The sequence below is a fragment of the Rattus norvegicus genome, chromosome 7, assembly GCF_036323735.1.
Source record: "Rattus norvegicus strain BN/NHsdMcwi chromosome 7, GRCr8, whole genome shotgun sequence".
Lineage (NCBI taxonomy): Eukaryota > Metazoa > Chordata > Mammalia > Rodentia > Muridae > Rattus > Rattus norvegicus.
This window is the reverse complement of record NC_086025.1, coordinates 72,987,729-73,010,863: the sequence shown is the minus strand read 5'-3', so window position 1 is coordinate 73,010,863 and position 23,135 is coordinate 72,987,729. Positions and strand designations below refer to the sequence as shown.

At 41.9% G+C, this 23,135-nt stretch overlaps 1 pseudogene; it reads right to left on the bottom strand.

Moving 5' to 3' along the window:
- Window positions 1-12,616: 12,616 nt before the first annotated feature.
- On the bottom strand, window positions 12,617-12,823 carry LOC120094033 (U2 spliceosomal RNA; annotated as a pseudogene).
- Window positions 12,824-23,135: the final 10,312 nt, after the last annotated feature.

Here is a 23,135-nt window from a genome sequence, read left to right as displayed (position 1 = left end):
AAGTTTCATCTCAACCATAAATGCTGGAAATATAAAGTAGGTTCAAGGATTGAAGAGGGTTTTAGTGGAGCTGGCTTATAAGCAAGGCAGATTGATATGTGCAGGGAGTACGGTAGCATAGCATGGAGAAGGAGGCTAGAAACCATTGGGGTTACGGTCACAGGACTCTCCAACATTGCGCAACAATGAGAAGCAAACGATAATGTGTAGGATGGAGAATCATAAAATCCATATTTCAGAATTCCAGGAATTACCCGAAAAATGAAAGATGAACTGAAAAACAGAATCACTAAACTCTGCCCTTTTGTAGAAGAATAATTACTGAGACAATCAGTCACTCAACACAAGTAAAGTGGGAGACAAAGTCCACAGAACATTGCAGATAGAGTAGATAGGTAGAGTACTATCATGCAAATGGGAAGAGAGAGGGTATTCAAAGCCATGGAAAGGAATTCTACAGCAAGCTAATCACCATGGTGGGCGGACTAGACCTTGGAGAGGGGTCTGGTGATGGTCAGGGTCTTCCCACCAACATATACTACAGTGCTTGAGAGTAAGTCATCAGGAAGTCAGTGACCAGAAAGAAGAGGCAAAAGTGGGAAAGGCCTGTTCAAATGTGACATGACAGTGTATTTAAAAGGAAGGATTCAGAAACTGGGCAGTTTTCAGAACCAGATGTCCTGAGAGCTCCACCGGGCAGGAACAGTAACTTCTCCAGGAAAATAAACAGAAGGTAAGTAGAGGCCTTGTCTAAGTGGTAACATTTGGGTGTTTGCCTCATTTTGAACACAGAAAGATATGAGATTTGCCTTCCTGGGGCTTTGATCTGTTATGTGGTTGTGATTGGTTGAAACTTGTCTGTTATAATATGAGCTAGTGGGACTGTACATTATGGTAAAACCCTGACCATCTAATTAAAATGCAAAGAAAAACCCTGATCATCTAATCAAAATGCAAGACAACCTCGAGTTCAATGAATTCCTGATTATTCGATTCAATAGCGAAGACAGGTAGAGGCTACACATAGCCGTAAATTACTCTGAGGTGCACTAGAAATATCCTAGGCAGAAGTCCAGAGCCCACAAGGCCAGCCGAGGAGTGTCCAGTGCTAACCCAATATGCTGCATCAGTACGTTCATCGGCCCACCTCAGTGAAGAGCCCATGAGAGCTCTTGTGGAACCTCAGGATGCCGCCTACCTTTGACGCATAACTTCCTGGTTCTCTCTAAAGATACTTTCTGCCCTACAGACCACGTTTTCTTTATACAGACCACACTTTGCCATGTATTTAAAGTATAATCTTTATTTTTGAATATTTTAAGCCATACTGTCATCTGTAGGAAATGAAAATAAAAGCAGAAGACTGATTTTCCCGATAACGATAGTAGTTACTAGAGTAGGTATTCAGAGAGTCGGGTCTCCTAACGGCGCAATTCCCTTGCAGCCCACATATCCCTTTCATCACTGAAGAGAGACAAGAAATGGTCAGAAAGGGTGAAGTACTTTGAAGAGAAAAAAAATGTGTGTAGATTACAGGCAGAGGGGAAAGCAGATCCGAGAAGGGGGAGGAGTCTGAGGGGCCAGCAGAGCCAAGTGTTCCAATCAAAGAACAAAGAGCAAATCCATAGGAAGCTGTGGAAGAGGAAGGTTGAGGGAGGAGGAGTAGGGGAGATTCTCAGTATAAAAGAAAAGCAAAGCACAGGGGCACTTCTTCAACAACGGACTCCATTTATCTGCATCTGCTCTGCAAACCTGGGGTTGGCTGACAGTTGGGACCTGTGGCTCTTTTAAAATGGCACCTGAGTTTAAAGGAGGCCAGCAGTATTGCTTTAACAGTGTCTACTCAACACTTACCATTATCCATTTACTTCTTTTTTCTCAACTACTTTAAAAGCTGCTTCCCCTCCTAATTCTTCACTAGGTCATTTTCTGATACTTCTGGCTGTTCCTTTGTTCCAGACCCGGGGACAGTCTCTTTAAAATCACTTACACATGTGATGGGAAAAACAGTCAGACATATAAAGTTTTCAACCTTATGTTCTAAAAACTGAATACTTATAGGACTTATTCACGGTAGCCACCCAGAGGAGAGCCGAGCTTCACACCAGACTGCAGGGACCTCTTAAGAGACTCCTGCCCAGCTGTAACCCCTTCCCTTGGCCAGATAACTATTGAGATTCTTCTTGGGACCAGCATGAGTGGGTCTCTGCTCTCGGCAATCTTAGCTTGACTTCGTGGCTGTAAGGTGGTGGTGGTGGTGGTGGTGGTGGTGGTGGTGGTGGTGGTGGTGGTGGTGGTAATGGTGGTGGTGATGGTGGTGGTGGTGGTGGTGATGATGATTTGGTGGTCATGCTGCTGCTGCTTGAGTTTTTGTGAGGATCCAATGTAGAAGGATACTTGAAAATGCTTTGCAAACTGAAAGCCTTCTACCAAGGGTTAAACTTCTCCACAAGCCTGGGACTCTCCTGAAAGGCTTCAGTAGGTGGCTGAGAGACTCATGGAGTGCTTTTAGCCAGGAACATTCAGCTTTTATTAACTTAGTAGATGATTTAATTCAAATAAAAAGGGTTTTATAACCCTTAGAAACTAGTTATTGTGCATTGCAAAATTATTTTCTTTTAGTTTTTATATTTCCCTAGAAAAGTCAATCCCTTCTCTTACTATTGCACTATTTTAATTAATTTTATTATTATTTTTATGGGTGTGTGTGTGTGTGTCTGTGGTGTGTGTGTGTGTGTGTGTGTGTGTGTGTGTGTGTGTGTGTGTGTGTGGTGTGTGTGTGGTGGGTGGTATGCATGCACCTGTACATGTGTTGCAGGCTTGGGCACATATGACATGGTAAGCATGTAGAGATCCAAGAACAATTTTTGGCATTGGTCTTTCCTTCCACTGTGTGTTCCATGAATCAGACTTCATCAGGCTAAAATAGCGAGTACTTTCTCTCACTGAGCTCTCTCTCCTCTGTATTTTAAAGAGATAGTTAACAACCCTTCCTTAAATTGAGTCAGTAACCCTCAGCTGCCACGCATGTCCCTTCCTTCTGTGTGACCCAAGTGGATGCAAGACGCCATCCTCAGCCCAAGCACAGGAGGGCCTGTCTGTGCTACAGACATTTCCTTCCACTTTCCTTCAGCTCTTCTCCTCGGAGAAGCACTCTCATTCCTGGCCTCTCGTTTGGAGTTACTAATAGACAGCTGGGTCTCCCAGACCACCAGTTCCCTGAATGGTAGAGCTGTCTCAGGACCAAATTGGCCATATGGCCAGGGAGGCCAAGAATAAAATACAGACGAGACTGGAGATGAATTAGAAGGAAGATGAGCTAGAAGAAAAATAAAACTCAAGAGGACTGGAAGCAGGGAGACGGGCAGGGAAGTCATTACTCTTTAAGTGAATTGGAACAAGACTGTACCCGGCCTTTCTCTCTTAATCTAATCTGCCACTTACCTGACAAGAACACATCCTTGGGACTCTACAAACAAAGAATGAAATTATAGTTCTGCCATGGATCCACCCATCTTCCATGCTAGGATACATTTATAGCCTCCACTTCTCTTCTTTGGAATGTTTGGTTCCCATTTGGTGGTCCTCCTGTCTGAGGAAAGTGTGAAAACTTCAGGAGATGAGGGCAAGCTGGAGGATGCCGGATACTAGGTTACTGGTTACTGGAGGTGAAGGGGTTGATGGCAGTGTCCCTTGCTGGCTCCTAACTCCGTGTCTACTTCCTCCCTACCATGCCATCCCCCCAAAGTGGCATGGACCCTCTGAAAATGGTTGTTAAAGCAACCTCCCAACACACACACACACACACACACACACACACACACACACACACACACCTTAAGTTGATCAAAGCAACACAATCTGATACATTCTCCTACTTAGACTAAACACTGTAACAGTTAGATTTGGGGATCCTTCCCATTCCTTAAATCCTTTCCATTCAGCCTCGCCTATCTGGTCACTCACACTATAGTATTAGTGAAGATAAATGCCTCTCCTGATAGCTTAGGGTGAGCGGGGGAAGGGGGGGTCTCTGAGAAGATGGCTCAGCAGTTAAGAGCACTGGCTCCTCTTCCAAAGGGCCCAACCATATTTAACTCCGGTCCCAGAGGACCAGACGCCCTCTTCTGGGCTTAGGAAACACTGCATACACAAAGTGCACAGACATATATGCAAGCAAAGTACACATAGGCACAGAATAAAAAAACAAAAAAATTGTAAAAATTAACACAAGGGATAAGCATTGACTGGGAGACACAAGCCTAGACCAGTAACGGAGGAGGAGGTATCGCCCCCTTGCAGAAATACTCAGTCCAGTAATTTCTTCTTGACTCAAGCTGCTGGTGGAGCCTGCCTCTGACACCAGTTCCTTTGTGACAACTCTTTTGCTGTGTCCTCAGTTACACCTCCAGACCTTTCTACTACAGAAGCCCTAGCCCTTCTTGTGGGGGAAGTAGGTTTCCTGGACACCCATCTGCTCCTCCTTTTGTGTCTCTTTGAATTTCACCAGGCTACGGAATGTGAGCTGTAGCTTCTGAAGGCACGTGATGTGAAGTGGTGACCAAAAGTAGGATAGCTTGATTGTTTCTCCGAAGAGAGTGCATTTTTTATAATGCAAAGAGCTGCAATAGGCATTTGAAAGTGTCGAATGACCTTCTCTCTCTGACGCATAGGACAATATAATTAACTTGCTTAACAGCCTAGCTTCCCCTGAAAAAGATTTAGAACTCTGGTCTCCGGGCGTATTTATAGTCCTTGGAATAGACAGTTGTTATTTTCCATGAGAATTGCAAGCATCTTTATGTTTATTTTAAGCTGTCTATTCTATGAATCCATAATTCTTTAAGTGTTAGTTATGGCTTATCTGGGACTTAAGAGGAGGAAAGAGGCTAGCACTCTAAAGTGTGTTAAATAATGTAAGGTGTAAGCTCCAGCTGGGGAAAGAAATTGTAAAGCTAAAGAATTCAATTTAGTTTTCAACTCCCTCTGGGCTACGTAACCTTCCGGAGCCTTTGAGGAATGCTTTCGAACTCCTGCAGGGTTGGACCAAAAAAAAATTGTTTTCAACATTGTTTGAATTAAATGGAAATGGGGTCCCCGGGTCCCACAGACTGTTCATGGCTACCCAGTCGTCTCCCCCAGGAAATACCTTCTGATCCTCCTCGAAATGAATGCTCTCAGCCTGTCAGAGAATCTCAAAGAAGCCACTTACCCCCAGCCCAGTCTCTTAATAGAGTCCCACTGAACCATTGCCCGTTATCACAGGAGCTTGAAATCTTAAGCTCATTTAAAATTTTCTGTACAGACTTTCTCCAAGATACCTTAAATGACCTAGATGCTAAGGTCGCATTCTGACCTCAGTTGGTTACCTGGGAAACCCCCAGCACACCAAACTGAGGACAAATGATAAATTCGTTCAGACAGTGTTCTGGAAAGTGAGCAGAAACTGTTCCGCCCATGGGGTTGGCACAGCAATTTGGCATCTGCACTCCGTGCCCAGCTAAATCGCACTGTCTCTAAAAGATGCCTAATGGCGCGCCCAGAAGTGGAACAAACACAGTCCTGTGCGCCTGTGTTTTGGATGCAGCTGCGAACATCACTCTATAGAAGAATAAAAATATTTTCAAAGTAATGGTAACTCCCTGCTCGCAAGCACAAACCCGTGACCTATGATAAATAACCTATGTGACTGTCATAATTCTGCCACCGCCGTGGGAAGCACACCGAGTACGTTCACATTCATTACCTTACCTGGGACTTAAAAGCAACCCATGAGGACAGATGTTTGGCCTTTAGCTCACAAAGGAGGTGTCCAGAGTCATTATCAGACGGCAAAGCTGAGTTTGTTACCAACGGCTTCCCATTCCGACTTTCTAGTCTGTCCTACTTATTATTCTTCACTGCTACCCGGCCTTTGAAAGAATCCCCTTAAGGAATCTGGAGGCAGGAGATGGAACGCTTTGCCACATCTCTCTGCACAGAGTTAGCTAAAGGCAGAAAGAACATGGGCTGCTGTGAATTATAATTCTAGATGATTGGAGAGACGTTTTGACCAAATGAGTGAGTCAATGCCTACTAGGTGCTAGGGATTCAATGCAAGCTAGACGCCAGCAGAGTGCTACGAACGTCATGACCTCATGACCAATCAAAATGTGATCAGTAGCTTAGGCCCTCGTTGTAGTTTTCCTAAAAATTTCATGGAAATGGTGTGCAGCAGAACAGGGACCAGAAACAGCAGCATCCAAATGAACAAGTCAATGTAGAAGAAACCAGTTGGCAGAAACTAGAAACCCTTCCCCATCTGGGCTACATGTAAGGAACAGCATGCACCAGCAATGCCAGAGATAAGCACACTTGGGAGGAACGGGTGGTGTGTAAACAACCTATAAACGCTCATAGCCCCGTGCATGCCCACGGCCATTTGGGCTTTCCCTCAGCTCCTGGCTCACGCATATTTGCAGAAATGCTTTCCTTTTCTTAAAAAACGGATGATACTTCTGTTTATAGCCATGTGGCCCACATCTACTGCTTTGTCAGCAGGTGCCTTCCGGATTCAGGTCCACAGCTTTAACAGTAGGACCAGTCACAATGAACCAGGCAATGAGAATTCTATCATGTCCCTCCGAGCTTATCTTTCTGTGTGCAATAACTGAGAACCATCCACTGCCCTAATAACCTTGAAGTTTACTGCTTAAGATTTTTAAGATTGTTTCCGGTAATGGTAGTATCAACTGATAGCATGCAGGCAATTGCCCTAAAAATATTAAATTTTGTAAAGTATAGCATGCACTCAGCAAAGAACAATAATATGTAGCCGAATTTTCAGGCTTCCTGTACTTGGCACGCAGGTCGAGATCATTCTGGACATTGGACCTCACCTCATCCACCCTTTCTTTTACGTCTTCCCCTCAAGGGCCATCTCCCTCCTAACTTATACACCTGTGCTTTCTTTCCCAAAGAAACTCTGTTGAAAATATGAAATTATGAAAATAATTCATTCCTAATCACCTCTCATCTGTGTGAAAAAAGGAAGGTTACAAAGGACAGCTGAATACCGACTCAGCGAGAGGATCTGAAGCACATAGGACCTTTGATTCTTCATGGAGAGCCGTGGTGAGGCAGTCAGGCCACACACCCGAATCTTCAACTTCTCAGAAAGAATTCTTTTCCCAAGACAATAAGGAATGGTGAATGCTTCGGATGGCTTCAGGAAGTGCTTTTAGAATCTCCCCTAGAAGCTGAGTAGAACTCTCCTTCCAGTTTCATTTCCCTTCACTCTTGCTGTTGAGGTCTTGATCTATTGTTCAATGAAAGGATTAATCCACTGTCAAACCCAGAGCTACATGTGTGTTGTGAGAAAAGTAGTTAGTATTCAAGGCACTGGGAGAAGCCCTTTCTAAATTAAATGAAATTTCACTGTGGTTACATAATACCAAATCAGATTGCCTGATTTTTAACAGAGATTTGGTTAAACTCAATTTTATATGTAATTTTCTATTTGTAGAAACTAATAGAAGGAAATTGTAATCGACATGAAAGAGAACAAGAACCTTACAGTTTGTCATACTCTGTTCTGCATTAAAATGATAACGCTGATTTCATGCTCCACGATTTCATTAAGTTTCCTGCTGTCATTAATGCGTTTATAATTAAAATAACCTTAAATTTAACTCAGAACCAGGTACATATTTACAGCTCTACCCAAATATTTGCAGTCAGACTTCAGAGGGTTTAAAGGCATGGTGTGGTTAACCTTTCCACCAGTCTGCATTTGATTTTGGCAGGAGGGAAAAAAAAGAAGCTTACTCAGTGGGAATTCTAAACAAAATACTTCCTAGTGAGTAGGAAATAAATAAGGGACGTGTGCTCTTTATAGTTCCTTTAAAATTAGTCTGTTATTGGAAGTAGTCTTTCCATCTTCAGATACAGTGCTAATTCTTGATCTTTTGAAGTTGACACTATAGCACGTATAAACTTTATTATGGTTTATGTACACACATATGAATGATGTGTACTTTCCTTTCTTAGTGATTTTTTATTATAATCATGTGTATATAAATGTCTATCACAAGTGTGTGAAAATGTCTATACATCTATACTTGGATAAATGGTTGCAGATATAGCCCCTCTCTATCTGTGATATATTCCTTTGTTATAAATTAAATTCTCTGTATGAGCAGAGGTAGATATGTAAATCACAGGCAGTAGTTTCTGGTCCAGTTATCTAAATATATATGCCTTTTAAAAAGAAAATCTTTGTAAGTAATTTTGCTATCAGTTAAAACTAATAATAGCTAACATTTATTGCATGCTAAGTGCTAAGCGTGTTGCTAAGTGCCTCAGTCTGTACAGAAATGGTTGCTATTATTACAAGCCCCATTACACACACACAAGAACACAAAGGCCAAGTCCCACAGTTACACATGGCAGAGTAGGGATCAAAGTCAATGTCCCTAAAGACAAAGGCTCATAATTATCTGTTCAGATAGCTTGCCCAGCTCCATGTGGTACAGAGTTACCCTCCACTCTCCATAATCTCATTAGCAACTCCTGGAAAAAGTCTTTCTTGTCCACTTTAAAATTAACAAATAACACCTCCAAGTACCATAACTGTATTTTGATTGGAGTTTTTATTTGGCCTACAGGAATGTTGGGGAATAATAGATTTTTTCATAAATATTTTTTCTTCCCATGTGCTCTCTTTAAATCTCATTTTAAAATCTCAGTAAAATATTTTAATTTTTCACAAATAGGTTAGAAGTTGCTTCCCCATAAATACTCTTATCTAGTCTATAATTTATTTTCTAAGGACAGAATGATCACATTGTATTTTAGAGGTCACCCAGAATCCATGTGTTGGAAACATAATCTCTAAAGTTAAATGCTGATAGTTCCTCTGTCTCACAGGTGAAGCCTTTCACCACACTGTATTTTGCAATAAGGCTCTCACCAGATGCCAAGTAAGGGCCACCAACATCCTCGTAGGACTGCCCAGGCCCCAGAACTAAGAGCTAGGCAAACCTCTAGTCTTTATTATTTACCCAGCCCATAGAACTCAATAATGGCAATCAGAAAAACAAGAGGACTGATGGGTATTAAATATGTATGACAGTTAATGTCAAGCATCATACAGACCTGAGGTTTTCCACTAATGACAATCTAATGAGCCATCCTATAAGTGGGTCATGAATGTTGGCAATAAGCAGCTCTTGAATAGGAGAATGAATGTCACTGTTTACAGCAAAGGCTGTAAGAGTGCCAGTGGGCGGTGCTTGTGCGTGCCCGCCCTCCTGTGGGCTGAAGTAAGAAGCCATTATGGATGCCTCCATATGCCATAGGCTGCATCTGAGAGAAAACCCTGATCTTGGGGGCCTCTCTGCTGATGTAGGGAAGAGAAGCACGTGAGTGCTTCACCTCAGTTAATATTAGCACATTCTTCAAAAACAACTTAACAAGCAGAACCCAAGAGATGACCAGGGAAGACAAATGATCAGGTTAAGGGCTTGTGTTCCTGTTGTAGCCAGTGAAAATATGAATAACCATTTGGGGAATTAGACAAAATCCCTCAGCAAAGATGCATGCGAATGATGTTGGATTTTATACATTTGCCCTGTATTCAGAAAATTTGTTTGAATCATTTGGCATGATAGAAAGAAGGAAGGAAGGAAAATGATAGACAAGTATTTGCTCTACAAAGTCAGTATATCTGAGAAGTACCTCTTTCTTTATCAAACATACTCCCAAGAAATCCTGTAAATTTTGAAATTTGCAGCAAGCCAGAATTACCTGCCCTGGATTTCTAAGGTTTGCCCAATTTTTATGACTATAACAGACAGAGCTAGTAAATGAGTCTTTGCATTAACTCCGACTAAGTTTTAAAAAGCCAATGAAGCAATGCAAGCCTGTGTTTAAGTGTCAACACATCCAGCTTCTATGCCCCAAGCACATAAGGCATTTATGCACATGAAAATGATAAAGGGCCACCCTTCCAGCACTTTGCAGTTGCCCTCAGCTTACTACTGATATACACTGCCTTGGTGAGTTCTCCAAACTACTGTGATCTGATCCTGTCACCTTTTCTCTTTAAGGAGAGGGAAACACTCATTCACACAAACACACTAATATGTATACACTTGTGCAGGACAAACTCAAAGGGTGCTTCCCTTTACCTCCAACAGAAAACTGAATTGCTCAGGATCAGCACGTCTCTTAAGCTTTGGTACCTACCATGGGGCATCCTGCTGATCCAAAGCTCTGGGGATATCACAAAGATTACAGTTCCTCAAACAAGACCAAACTTTTTGGGTTTTTGTGTACCCTGCCCCTTCTGTCTGGATCATTTACCCCAAGCACCTTTTCTCTTGTCCCTATTTTATTGCCTTTAATTCATTTTGAATTTGCATTTCATCAAAGTCTTCTCCTGAATGTTCCTCCCAGTAAACTGATTTCTCTCTTTGTGATGTGTTTGTAAGTTCCAACCACTCTTCCTTCCTTGACCCTCCTTTACCTCTGGACAAAGTCTCATGCCAATATGGGTGTTCTTAACCTTGAGACCCAATTCCTTCAAAACCAGGCAAAGAATTGACATTAAAAACTTGCTTAATTGGCTGTTAACACTCCATCAAAACTAGGAAATTTGAAGAAAGAGCTAGTATTCTCTCTGTAGAAGAACACAGACCTGCAGGAAGGCTCAAGTATTTCCATGTTTCCAAAAAGCTGGGCTGGGTGAGGGCAGCCTTCAGTGGCTGCTGGAATGAATCTCCAGGTACTGGCAGCTGCCGGGGGGTGGGGGGGGCACCTCCAGGCTCACTTGCATCCCTCTCTGGAAGTTGCTACCATTCTGAAAAGTCATCATCTCAGCCCCTGATTTGCCTTTTAGAAAGCTAAGGAAAGGCAAAGTTAACTCAAAGGAATACATCAAAGCTTTAAGTGAAGACGATATTTTAGCACAAATGGAAAACCCATGCAGCTATCTAATCAATCCTTATAGAAAGCAGCTACTTCATCAGCTCCTTGAAGTCCATCCATGTAATTTGAAAATTCCCTCTCTCTCTCCCTCTCCCTCTATCTCTCTCTCTATCTATCTCTATCTCTCATGCACATTCACACAAATGCATGTACAGGTTAGTCTTTTTTTTTTTTTTTGAAAAACAAGATACAGTGCTGTAATTTTTAAAGGAATTCTTCAAGAGCAAAATTAAGTCGTGAAAATGGAAATTGCATGCCCCAAAAACAGACAACCTAAAATGGCCCTGGTCATGCAGCCCTGAAGAAGGAAGTGACAACTGCTTCCCCTAATGACTGAGGCCAGATAAATGCTCTGTGCTCCGAAATGGCTATGTGCTGCTAACTGCCCACACTCTGATGCAGGCAAACAACACCAGGGCTTAGCATCAGTTGTTAAAAATAAACCGTGCAGGCTCACAGAAGAGACATTATTGAATAGAAAACACGTTATTGCATGGAGAGGATCTGGATCCCCGGCAGTGGCAACCCCTATGGAGAACACGATTGCCCCCAGACATTCTGCTGACCCTCAAGATACAAACCTGGTCAGAGATTGCAGTTTCACAACCCAGAAAGTGGTAAATAAGGGAATAAAACATTGCTTCCCACCGGGAAGTCCTGTTAACCTGGGACAGTTCGGAAGCAGCAACACCAGCCTGCATGGGGCTTAGCCATCAAGTACTTAGCAATTTCTTGTATTTGACACAGGGTCTCAATAAAAATCTACACGATTTTCCAAGGGTATTTTTCCTTTGCCTCTTGAGCTCACGGGTAGTTTAAGTGAAGATTAATCCTAGGGCTTGCTATGTTACACTTTTGTCGTTTAAATACTGCATTGGAAGACACGTTTAATACCCAAGAATCCCACTGATCCTCTTTATTAAGCTCTTTAAAGGAACTCTTTAGACAGTGAACAGAGCTGAATATTAGAGTTTTCATGTAAGCTCAAGCTTTACTCTGCTACAGAGTTCTTATATTCAAATTAGATGGTCCCCTAGGTCATTCTAGCATAGGTTCTGTGGTATATCCATACACACACACATGCACGCATGCATGCACACATTCTTGAACCCTTCAAAACTGAGAAAATTTACATCTCTTACAACCACTCTGTTCATACAAGATAGAAACCAGAAGAGTGGGCTGGAGAGATGGCTCAGTAGTTTAAAGCACCCACTGTTCTTTCAAAGGTCCTGAATTCAATTCCCAGCACCAACATGGCAGCTACCAAAACTCTGGTGCTGTCTTCCGGTGTGCAGACGACTTGCAGAAAAGTACCTACCCATATCTAGATAAATACATAAATAAGTAAATCCTTAAAAAATTGAATAAAAATATTTAAAAGACAGAAATGCATATTTTATTTATAAGGTGTTTGTCCTATTGGAACTGCGGAAGTTGAGAAGCAAATGTCATTGGGACCTCTGTCTCACAGACAAGGCTGGCAACTTCCCTAGGAGTTTCCTATGTATCATGAGGTCATCCGGGTTGTAACCAACTCTAACACTGAAAGGCTCTTCAGTACACTTACAGCTCCGCCGTGGTCCCTCCTCACTCTTCAAGCTATGAGCTATCAAGAGGAGCTAGAAAATAAAAGCACAGAAAACTGACAGCTTTGCTTCAAAAGAACCTGCTCCTTTTCCATCGGGAGCACTTTTTTGGCTTTTGTTACAAGACTGATATGCAAAAATAAAAATAAAGCTGGCAGTGTGTTAACTAATATTAGTCATAGCAACCAATAGAGCATGTGAAGCACTCAATAGTAATGGAAGAAAAAGTTCTACACTTGATCTTAGCCAAAAGGCCGAGAAGCGATAAGAAAAAGTTCTAATGTGTCTATAGATATGGTGAGAAAGGGACATGCTGAACACTGAGCGTGAAATACGCAGTAGATCTAGTGATGTAGACAGTGCTTCCCCAAGGGGCTTCTATAGAGTTCTTAGAAAGACCAAGGTCCAGACTGTCTTTGGATGTTTGCAGCTACCAATAAGAATTCCAACTCAGGAATTCATAATCTTGCATAATAAATAAATATCTGACCTATAAAAGGCTCTGTAGAAGTGTATGGTGATACTATTAGTACTAATATTTTTGCTATCATTATACACATATTGTATACATTATATTATTGTGCATACATTATGTTTATCAATACACTGTGTATATCTATTACTCTTGTATATGGATTGTAGGCAGGGTGCTTTCAGAGCTGGTAAGATGGCTCTTAAACTCAGGTGATTTTCTTTTTTGTGCTTTAGCATCCATACCGTGACATTGGTTCTTCCTTTTGTAAGCTCAAAAGGCTGCAGCAATTTCACATACCATTTTCAAAAAAAAAACCAAAAAACAAAAAAAACCACATCCCAAAATGAAAACAGCAATTCTTTAGAGAAGGCTTTCTCCAGATCCCCCAGCAGCCATCCCTTGATGAGTCACTTGTCATGTCTGCACTAGCTGCAAGGGAAGCATGGGAAAATGTAGTTGACATTTTCTGTATTCCAGGGGCCTATCCAACAAAGACAAGATAGAGCAGCTCCTGAGAAGCCAACTCAGAGTGCCAGTCAGCCTTGCAATGAGGCTGCTTCCCTCAGCAGACACTGCTCAAGGTGTATGAGAGCTCCCAGAGCTTTCTGGGGAAATGAGGCATTCTTATGACACTGTTGGATGATTTGAGATCATCATAAAGAAAACTAAAATTTGAGGTTAGCCCTTTCCCCTTCTGCTCACATAATAAGTATATAATAGGAACTTGAACAAAGAATCCGTCCTCTCTAACGAGAAATCAGAGTAATATGGAGATCAGAATTTCTTGAAGAAATGGTATTTTTATCACAGAGCCCCTCAGATGCACCACGGATTTTAGCATAGCATCTGCCAGGCATCATGGACAGCAATGGAGCTGGGACAGGACAGCTAGATGCCACAGAATATGGATGAGCAAGAAGTCATGAACAACAGATGTGACCACCACCTGTCAGTCATGGGAGTGGCCTATGAAGGGAATAGCTATTCTTGCAGTGCCCTCACTGCCCCACTGCTTGAAGAACTTTACTGTTTGGAGGGCAAAAACAGAACTATACATTGGTCAAGAGGGAAAGTGAATCACTCCCTTGGAAGAAATAATATTCAGACATTCAGGTCCACATACGGAGGAAATCTAGTCTAGACAGATTATCAGACATCACAAACAGGATTGTATGGCACCAGAATGAAGTACTATTCACATTAATTTTCACAAATATTCATCCTGCAACAGATTCATCTGTTGATAGGGATGCTGAACACATAAATGAAGAATCTAAACATTGGAAGAGTTCAGGTAAACAGTCAGCCAGAGCTCACCTCAGTAGCAACCATAAGAAGACATGGAAGAGTTGGTCATGGGGACGAAGGATATCAGAGAGAATTGTCCCTATTATGTCTACAGCTCTAATATCAAGCAGATTACAAATCCAACTTAATAGCTGCATGTCAACGATTTGACCTCTTGAGTCTCAGTGTCCTCTACAAAAACGAGGATGACTTCTTTAGATAGACTGTTGTGAAGATGAAATGAATTAGTATATACAAATGTCATAGAACATTACTTCAGCTTATTATAAATACTAGTGACTCATGAGAAGAAAAATCCAATGGGAGACCACAGTCCTAACCTTGGTGATATAGGGGTGGTGCTGATGCTAAGGTCCTGTTCCCCAATTGGTTCTTGATCTATCTGTAAAGATGCCATGGGCTAATTGCTGGGTGGAAAGAATAGGTGCTACTTCTGGGTCCCCACAGGCAAGCTAGCAGATGCAAGGAGAGGAGGAAGGAGTTTTAGCCATGCTTCAGGGGGAGAAAAACCAACCAGCTGTGTGAGAGCTCAGGCAGAGCAAACAGGCTGCTTCTTCAAGCAGGAGGTTGGCGATGTTGACCTGGACTGAATGTGGCTGAGCGACTGAAGTTGAATGCAGATTTAGGGTGCTGATCTGGGAGTACTAAGAAGGGCACACTAGCTGAGGTAGATTAGTAGCGCCCAGCAATTGAGCCAAGAAGACAAGTTGAAATTGAGCAACTGTTTGTATCTGTATTTTTTCATCTATGGATCCAATATTCCCTGGGTGGGAGCTGGTACCGTGGTCCAGCTGGAGTTCAGGCAGGGTAGCTAAGCTACATGCAACAGATGACATCAAACAGAATCACTAACTTTGTGTGGACCCAGTTAACAGAAGAGCTTAATGAGAGAGGCAGGGAGTTGATAAGAGAAATGTTTTGCAAATGGGATACATTTACCTTTGATATAGCCTTTGTTGCATTAATTAGCTGTTTTATTAAACAACTCTGAATGCTGAAGGTGAAGGCAAAACTTCTATGAGACAGTTTTAAGAGCTTCTCTGTGATGTATAGACCAAAGAAACTGAGTAGGCAGGGCTAGGTTATTTTCATCTTACAACTCTTACTGACTTAAATGAATACAAAGCAGACATCCTACTTAAGTTCTTTTATGTCAATTTAAAGGATAAGTTTAAAGATGGACATGGAACTTGGGAATACCTGAGGTCTTGAGCCTTCTATGATATCACATTGCTCAGGAACTGGGATGGGGCTTGGGGTCCAAAGCAGTTCTCTAGGTCCATCATCTTATCATCCACTCCTCCCCAAAAGTCTATAGAACTCTTCCAGAATCACAAATCACATCATTTGTTTGTCTTGCCTTCTGCATCTCCTACCCCGGCAAATAACTGAACCACTTGCCTTCTGCACACTCGTTTTGACTTACTCGTAATTTCTGCTTCCTCACAATCTCTCTCTCTCACAACCCATCTACCTTATAATTTTGCTGCCTTTGTTCATTAAATTCCTTCTCAGAAATCCTGATTTATGCCACTTTAATCTCCATTGTTCTGCTTGAGCAAGTTATAACATCCTAGATTATAGACTGTCTTCAGTCAGATGTTCAGATGTGGTCTAATCACAAAGTCCCACAGTGCTAACATGGACTTCTTTGTTAAGTGACTGTGTTATTGTCCCTTACCAAGTAAGGGAAGCACCAGCCATCTAGAAGAAAGCATTCTGAAGCTTGACCTGTGTACCTTAGCAAGTGCTGCAAGCTAGACTCGGGAAACTGGAACTGACTAGAACTAAATCATATGAACACTTCAAATTCAGAAAAAGTTCAAGTTTTACAAAGAAAAGACTTCAGCACCTGATTGGGCATAAAAGAAACATCAAGGGCCAGCAACATAGATGGTAACCATAGAAGATAACCAAGTCACCTAGGAGGGAGAAAAGCTACACTAACTTTATAATAGAATAAAAACACTAGGGGTTTAATCAAGCATGCTAAGTCTTTCACTGATATAATAGATACTAATGCCATAATTCAAGAAACTTATATTTTTCTGAATTATAAACCAGATGTCTTTATGCAAATTAGGCAACTAGGAACTTGTTAGGAAAAAATGTTAGCATGCTAATTTGTTGAGCCATTATTTGACCTTGTCAACACTCAAGTGGGCAAACTGGCATCTTTGGTCCTCAAAATACACTTACAGCTCACTCCCAGAAGACCAAAGGGGGCTAAAAGCAAATGTCATAACTCTAAACTTCAAATCAGAACATGATAGAAAATGAAGAAGGAAAGCAACTACCACGTGGTCCATGTGACGGAGGCAAGCGCACAACAGTCAGTTCTCTGTATGGAGAGAGCTACCAAGAGTCACTGCTGAGCGTCAGCTCTAGACAGGAACCCAGCAGGACAGAACGAACACTCTAATTCAATTTATATTATTATATTGATGATGCATTTGCATAGTCCTTTTTTTGCCAAGGTTGTCAAGCATATTAGGCAAAAGTTCTACACAACAGAATTCAGAACACTGAGTCAGAGAGCTGCACTGTAAAATTCCTCACCTTGAAGCGTCTTTACAGAAATCCACACAACTACAATTGGAAGTAGGCATGAGTCAGGAATTTCATTTGTTTGGGAGAAACATTTCATTTCTCTCATTTTGTCCTGTCAGTTCCTAAATGGGAATTTCCATCCCCAGTTCTCAGTGTCCATTCTGTCTTCTGCCCTGGTTTGCATGTTTCTGTCTCCCCAAAAGTCACACTGAAACTTAATCTCCAGTACAAGAGTAACAGAGGAAAAAATTGGGCCATGAGGGCTCCACTATCATAGATGGCCTTAGTGTCCACATAGAAGGACTTTTGGAAGAAAACATCTCCTTTCTCTCCTAATTTCTGCCATGTGAAAATTTGCAGAAACAAGGTGCTATCTTGAAAGCATTATAGAAACTTCCCGGGTATTGGGTAACAGACTCCGGTCATGAGATATTGAGTCAGCCTATATTGGGCAATAGCCCCTAACTATACAGAATTGCTTGGCCTCAGGATGACCAGTCTACTGCACCAGCAGAAACATCATGCCAGGGCATCAAAACCAACCCTGTTTCCATTCACACCACAATAGAATACCTATAACTCCCTGGTACAGCCGTATGATATGTGTGGGCACACATGTGCATGTGGGAGCATGCATGTAAATAACATGCCCTCATCCCTCTAAATGGGCTCAACTTTCATCTCAAAGAAAGTTTGGGGCCCCTCACTGTTCCAGTAAAGCAGTCTCAGCCTGCTGAGATCAAGTCTGTCTGCTTTCCTGTCCCATTTGTGCTTGGGTTAGGTACCTTATCATCTGCACCATGAATTTTTAGTTCCCAGCTTCCAGAACTATAAGAAATACATTTTTATTATTCATAAATGGCCTAATGTAAGGTATTTTCTAGTCACCACAGGAAAAGACTAAGGCACTGCTGGACATACTGGAGGCTGAAGGCAGTGGTAGGTTACTGGCAGCATTCCCACAGTCTACTCTCGTGGCCCTGCCCTACAGATTCTTTCTGGGTTTATACCAGTCACAGTGAAAGCTCTCTGCAAACAGAAACACTTCAATCTGCTGTGGAAATAAAGTGCAATTTTATAGATGTTCTAAAAGCTGAAAATGCCATAAGGCTGGGAAGAAGAGTTGAAGGCATGCAGTAAAGAGGGTGTGGCTTCCCTCCCTCAGTTGCCCTTCAGTCTCCCTTGGCTATTCTGTTCCTTTTGGGAATTCTCCTATGCCCTCCCCACCCCACTTCCCTTTCCAGCTCCGAGCCTCTACTCTTCAGACTTCAGTAGCAGGAGGGCTTTGAGTTATCACAGTGCCAATTCCAGGTCCTGCTCCATGTGACCTTTCAGTCCAACCATTCATCATCCAGCCCTGCCTGTCAGTGCCCCAATTCCAGTTTCCCAGGACGAGGGCCTGGGACAGAGGAGGTCCTCTGATTCATAGTGTGATCAGCAACTTCAGGAGCAGAGGCCCTCTAAATATGAGGTCTACGAGAATGGAAGGTGAAAAAAAAATCACTTGTCAATGTCCCCAACCTCCCCTTCAAATATGAAGTCGGTTTCTATTATTAGGCTCATAACATTCTGGAATGAAAAAAACGCCACAAAATACCAAGATAAACAGATATATTTTCATATATTTGTATATATTTCATATACCTGTAATCTGGCCAATTAGTTATAACTACTACAAATATTTTTTGGTACAACCTTTTGAATTTTTTAAACCATAAGTGCATATATGTGCGCTAATATTTTTAACAAGATTATTTAACAAGGTTACTTCCTACACAGTACTTTAAAAACTTTTTGCATGTAAAAATATGTATGAAAATGTTGTATATAGTTCAGTGGCTATAAATCAATATGACTTTTAATTCCTTTGTAATGTTCATGTTAACAACATTCTGTAATTTAACCAGGCAGTTCTTATTAATACTAAAGCCTTTTATTTCAGTTTCTTTCTTAGTATGAGAAACAGCAAAGCCAGATCCACCTTCCTGTAACCTCCATCTGCATACCCCTGGAGAGTTTTCTTAGCACAGGGTCTTCCAAGGCGATGATGCTCTTGTAGCAGGTAGGAGGCACGAGCAGCACATAATGCACAAAGATGCTTCTGACGCACAATTCAATGAGTACTAGATCTATCTGATGGGCAGTTTTCCTCGTTTCCTCAGTATTATCACTCTCTTTCAACTACCTCAGTTTCCTCTTAACTGCCTTATGTCCCCCTTGTTTGCCATCCGAGTGGCAAGTTGGGCTAAAGTTGTCTGGGTTACAGCTCCCGTTAGAGCAGCAATACCTCATCTGTGGCTTCCTCTGACCACGTGTTTCATCTGACAAAGCACTCTTCGGTCTGACCTTTTCCTTCCTCGCTGTCTCTATAACGTGCTAAAATATTTGTATTGAGCATCTGCCTTTCCTTACCAGTTGGGATGAATCCAGGAGTAGCACTTTCCTGATCTATTTAAAGCTGTCAGATATACCATTTCCAGGTTGAGACCAGAATGCCCATGGGATATTCATCTTTGGTCAAAATGTGCGGTCCTGGCAATCTGGCCAGTTAACCAAGGGCCTTATTTTGAGTCTGGCTTTTCCATATGTGTTTTCTATTTCCTTCTACTGTGTCTTATTTTTAATTAGATCTATGAGTTATACATATTAATGGAATCTATGTAGTGTTTCAACATATGCATACAGTACATACTGGTCAAATCCACCCAACATCTAGCACTCAGAATTCTAAGTTCATTTCTAGTTTGAAAATCTTCCTCGTGTGAAAGAAGACAGTCTCTTTTGCATTCAATTTATTTCAATTAACATAATGTCCTTTGGCTTTATCTATTTTGCTGCAGTAAGGAGGGCTTCTTTTTAAAATATTTTTATTAATTCTTTGAGAATTTTATACAATGTACCTTGATTGTATCCACACCCATCTTCTTTCTCCTCCTAGACCCACCTCCCTTCACCTGCGTATACTTCTGGATGTGGGATAATGCACTAGAGTGTGACAACCTGACAGAAGTCACATCCTTAAAGGAAAAAGACTCTCACACCCAGCAGAAACCATCCATTTGTTATGAGTAGCCCACCAGAGATGACCACTCAGACACAGTCTCCAGCCAATTGAACATTTTTATTCCAGCTGCCTGGGACGACACCCATGTGTTTCAGGACCTGGATGTGCCCTGCCCTCCCATCCAGAGCCCCAGGGTTTTTAAAGGCAGAAAGCACACCCTGACATCCCACTAGGTAGCTAACCTCAGGGGGCTTTGCTGAAGTAAGCAGTTTGAAGCAAGTGGTTTTAACAGAAGCTAAGGTAAGTTAGCTAGGACACCCTGACCTTTGGTTCTTAGAATAGAGTTGGATAATTTCCCATGGGATTCTCTATGAAGGAGATCAAATTCTAGTTAAACCTGAAATGGACTCAGCAAGAACACAAAATGGAGGATCCTCTGCATCGCCTTGTCCTGTCACATACTGTCCACAGTTCTCAAGGATGAGGGCCCATGAATCCCTTCCCATGATAGAATGACGACTGATTTGCTCCTCTGTAGGTCTCATGCAAGCACCACAGCTGCTGGGAGTTCAGAGGTCATGTCATGTCCAATGACACCTCCTCACTCTGCTCCTTCCCAATCTCTGGCTCTTAAAATCTTTCCACCTGCTCTTCTGTAATGGCGCCCGAACCTTGCAGGGAAGGTGTGATGTACACAGCCCATTTACAGCTGAGCACTCAGAAGACACTCATTTTCTTCACTCCGACAAGCTGTGATACAAAGGCAGAGAAGAGAATGGGGGTGATGGGTATGAGGTTTGGTCTTGCTGTCTATTGTAACGCTAAGTGCAGGCACCCAAGACCTGGAGTCTGCACACTGACCTGAGCCCCTACTCCAAGTTAGAGATGCCAAGAGCCAATAGCTGGGCAAAAAACGTGGGGGGTGGGGGGGTAAGCTTGGGTCAGGAGAATGATGATGAAGAGAAAGAAGGTGCAGAAAGAGGAAGAAAAGCCTTCATGGGCTGTTTGAGCCATAATCCATGGCCCTGAGGGATGGCCAATTGGAGTTAAGAGTCGCTCAGATAAAGCATAGTAAAAAACAACTCAGGGTTATCAATAGGAAAGAAGGGTCTAATAACAAAGAAGATATGTATTGCCTAACTCTCGTGCTGTTAAAGGCTTATTGTAAATATAAAGGCTGTGTGTGTCTTTTATCCAGGAACTAAAAGGTCAAAGCCAGGGTAGAAACCCTGGGTTGAAAATTAAATAATTTCTACAATGACGGGGTGGGCGTTATTAAGTAAGAAAGAAGGGGAGCTTGGGGAAGGGATAACTAACACTATGGATATTTGAGACCATATAGAAACCAAATGAAAACATATAGAAGCCTACTATCTTATAAACTTCAAAAATATCTATGCATTTACCCATGGAAAAGAGTTTCATTGGGGCTACATTACACGTAGGTTATGTTCATCCCAGAAGCCATAGGTTACCAAATAAAAATCACAGTACCCTGTGTAGGACATCTCCCCTTGATTACTGGTCAGAGCAGTCTCTCAGACTCCAAAAACAATAAGCCATTGTCACTGTTCCTGGTTACTCACCAGAACGTGATGGTAAGACCTTATTACTGAAGACAACACTTGCTATGGGCACATGACATGAAGAAATGAAGTTAGCACTGTTGATGGATATGTAGATGTGCTAGCTTTCATTTCTCAGATGCAAGATAGCTAGGAAAATTTCTCAAGACATTCATTGTTTAGGGGAAACTTGTTCATTTACCTATCTGTATGATATATGTTCCCCTCACAAATGTCATAAACAAGGTATGACTGTCTTGTTGTCTTTTTGGTAAATTCATCCTTAAATAATTCTCTTAATCTTGAGTAGTTTCTCAACAGTGACAAATGAGAGAAGTAGGTGGCAGATTTAGACTGTCAGTAACAATATTTTAATGTTATTTTTGAAAGGAAAATTACATTTATATTATAAAAGTAATTTCTAGGGATAAGCAGTTAGGAGCAGTGGATATTCCTCTAGAGGACCCAGGTTCAATTCCCAGCACCCACATGGCAGCTCACGACTGTCTGTAACTCCAGTTCCAGGGGATCCATGGCACCAGACCATGAAGGCAAAAAGACCCATTTGCATAAAAATAATTTCTTCAAACATGGGGGAAACAAACAAAACTAAAATCACCTGTAATTCTGTAACATACATGCAGTCAACAGAAACCACATTTTTATTTCTATTTCCTACATTGTTATCTTTAGTGTAAGTTCAAATAATAGCTGGTAAAGAACACTTCTCTAGAAGCCTGCAGTATCCTTACAGGTAAAATAGTCCTTTGTGTGGAGTGAATGATGATTAAGCACTGGGAAGGAAGGACAGCAGCCATCTTGGCAGTTTGTGTGTGTTATTGGGTGTATTTTAGTCCGGTTTCTAGTGCTGTGATAAAACACCATGACCAAAAACACTGATTCTTCCACTTCACTCTTCATAACTGAAGGAAGTCAGCACAGAACTCAGACTCAAGCAGGAGCTGATGCAGAAGCCAAGAAGAGGTGCTGCTTACTGGCTTGCTCCCCATGGTTTGCTCAGCCTGCTTTCTTATAGAACCTAGGTCCACCAGCTCAGGGATGGCATCATCCACAGTGGGCTGGGCCCTCCCCTACTGATCATTCATTAAGAAAATGCTCCATAACTAGATCTCTTGGAGTTCTTTCCTCAAATGAGACCTTTCCTCTCTGATGACTCAAGCTGACACAAAACCAGCCAGTACAGATGGGAGGAAGAACTTGGAGGAAGTAGAGAGGAATTGAAGTTTAAAAAAATTGCATATGAAAGAATCACTGGTGGCTTATAAAAGCCAAATGAAGGGCTGGAGTTTTAGCTCGGCTGCTAAAGCACTTGGCTGGCATGTGTACGGTCCTGAGTTCAGTCCCCAGCACCACACTGAACCTAGACACAAGCTTGTAAGTCTAGGATTCGGGGTGGAGTCAGGAAGACCAGAATTTCAAGGTTATTCTGGACTATATAGCAAGCCTGAAATGCCAGCCTGGGTTGCATAAGACCCTGTCTCTAAAATGGTCATGGAGGGAAGAGAGAATACAGATTATAGAAAAAACTTTTAAAAAATGGTTTCAGTATCAAAAAACAGATCCTTTTTATCAGAATCTTTCAGTATGAAGTTGAGTATACATGCACAAACACATACATGTACATGCACACAGAGACAGACAGAGATAGAGACAGA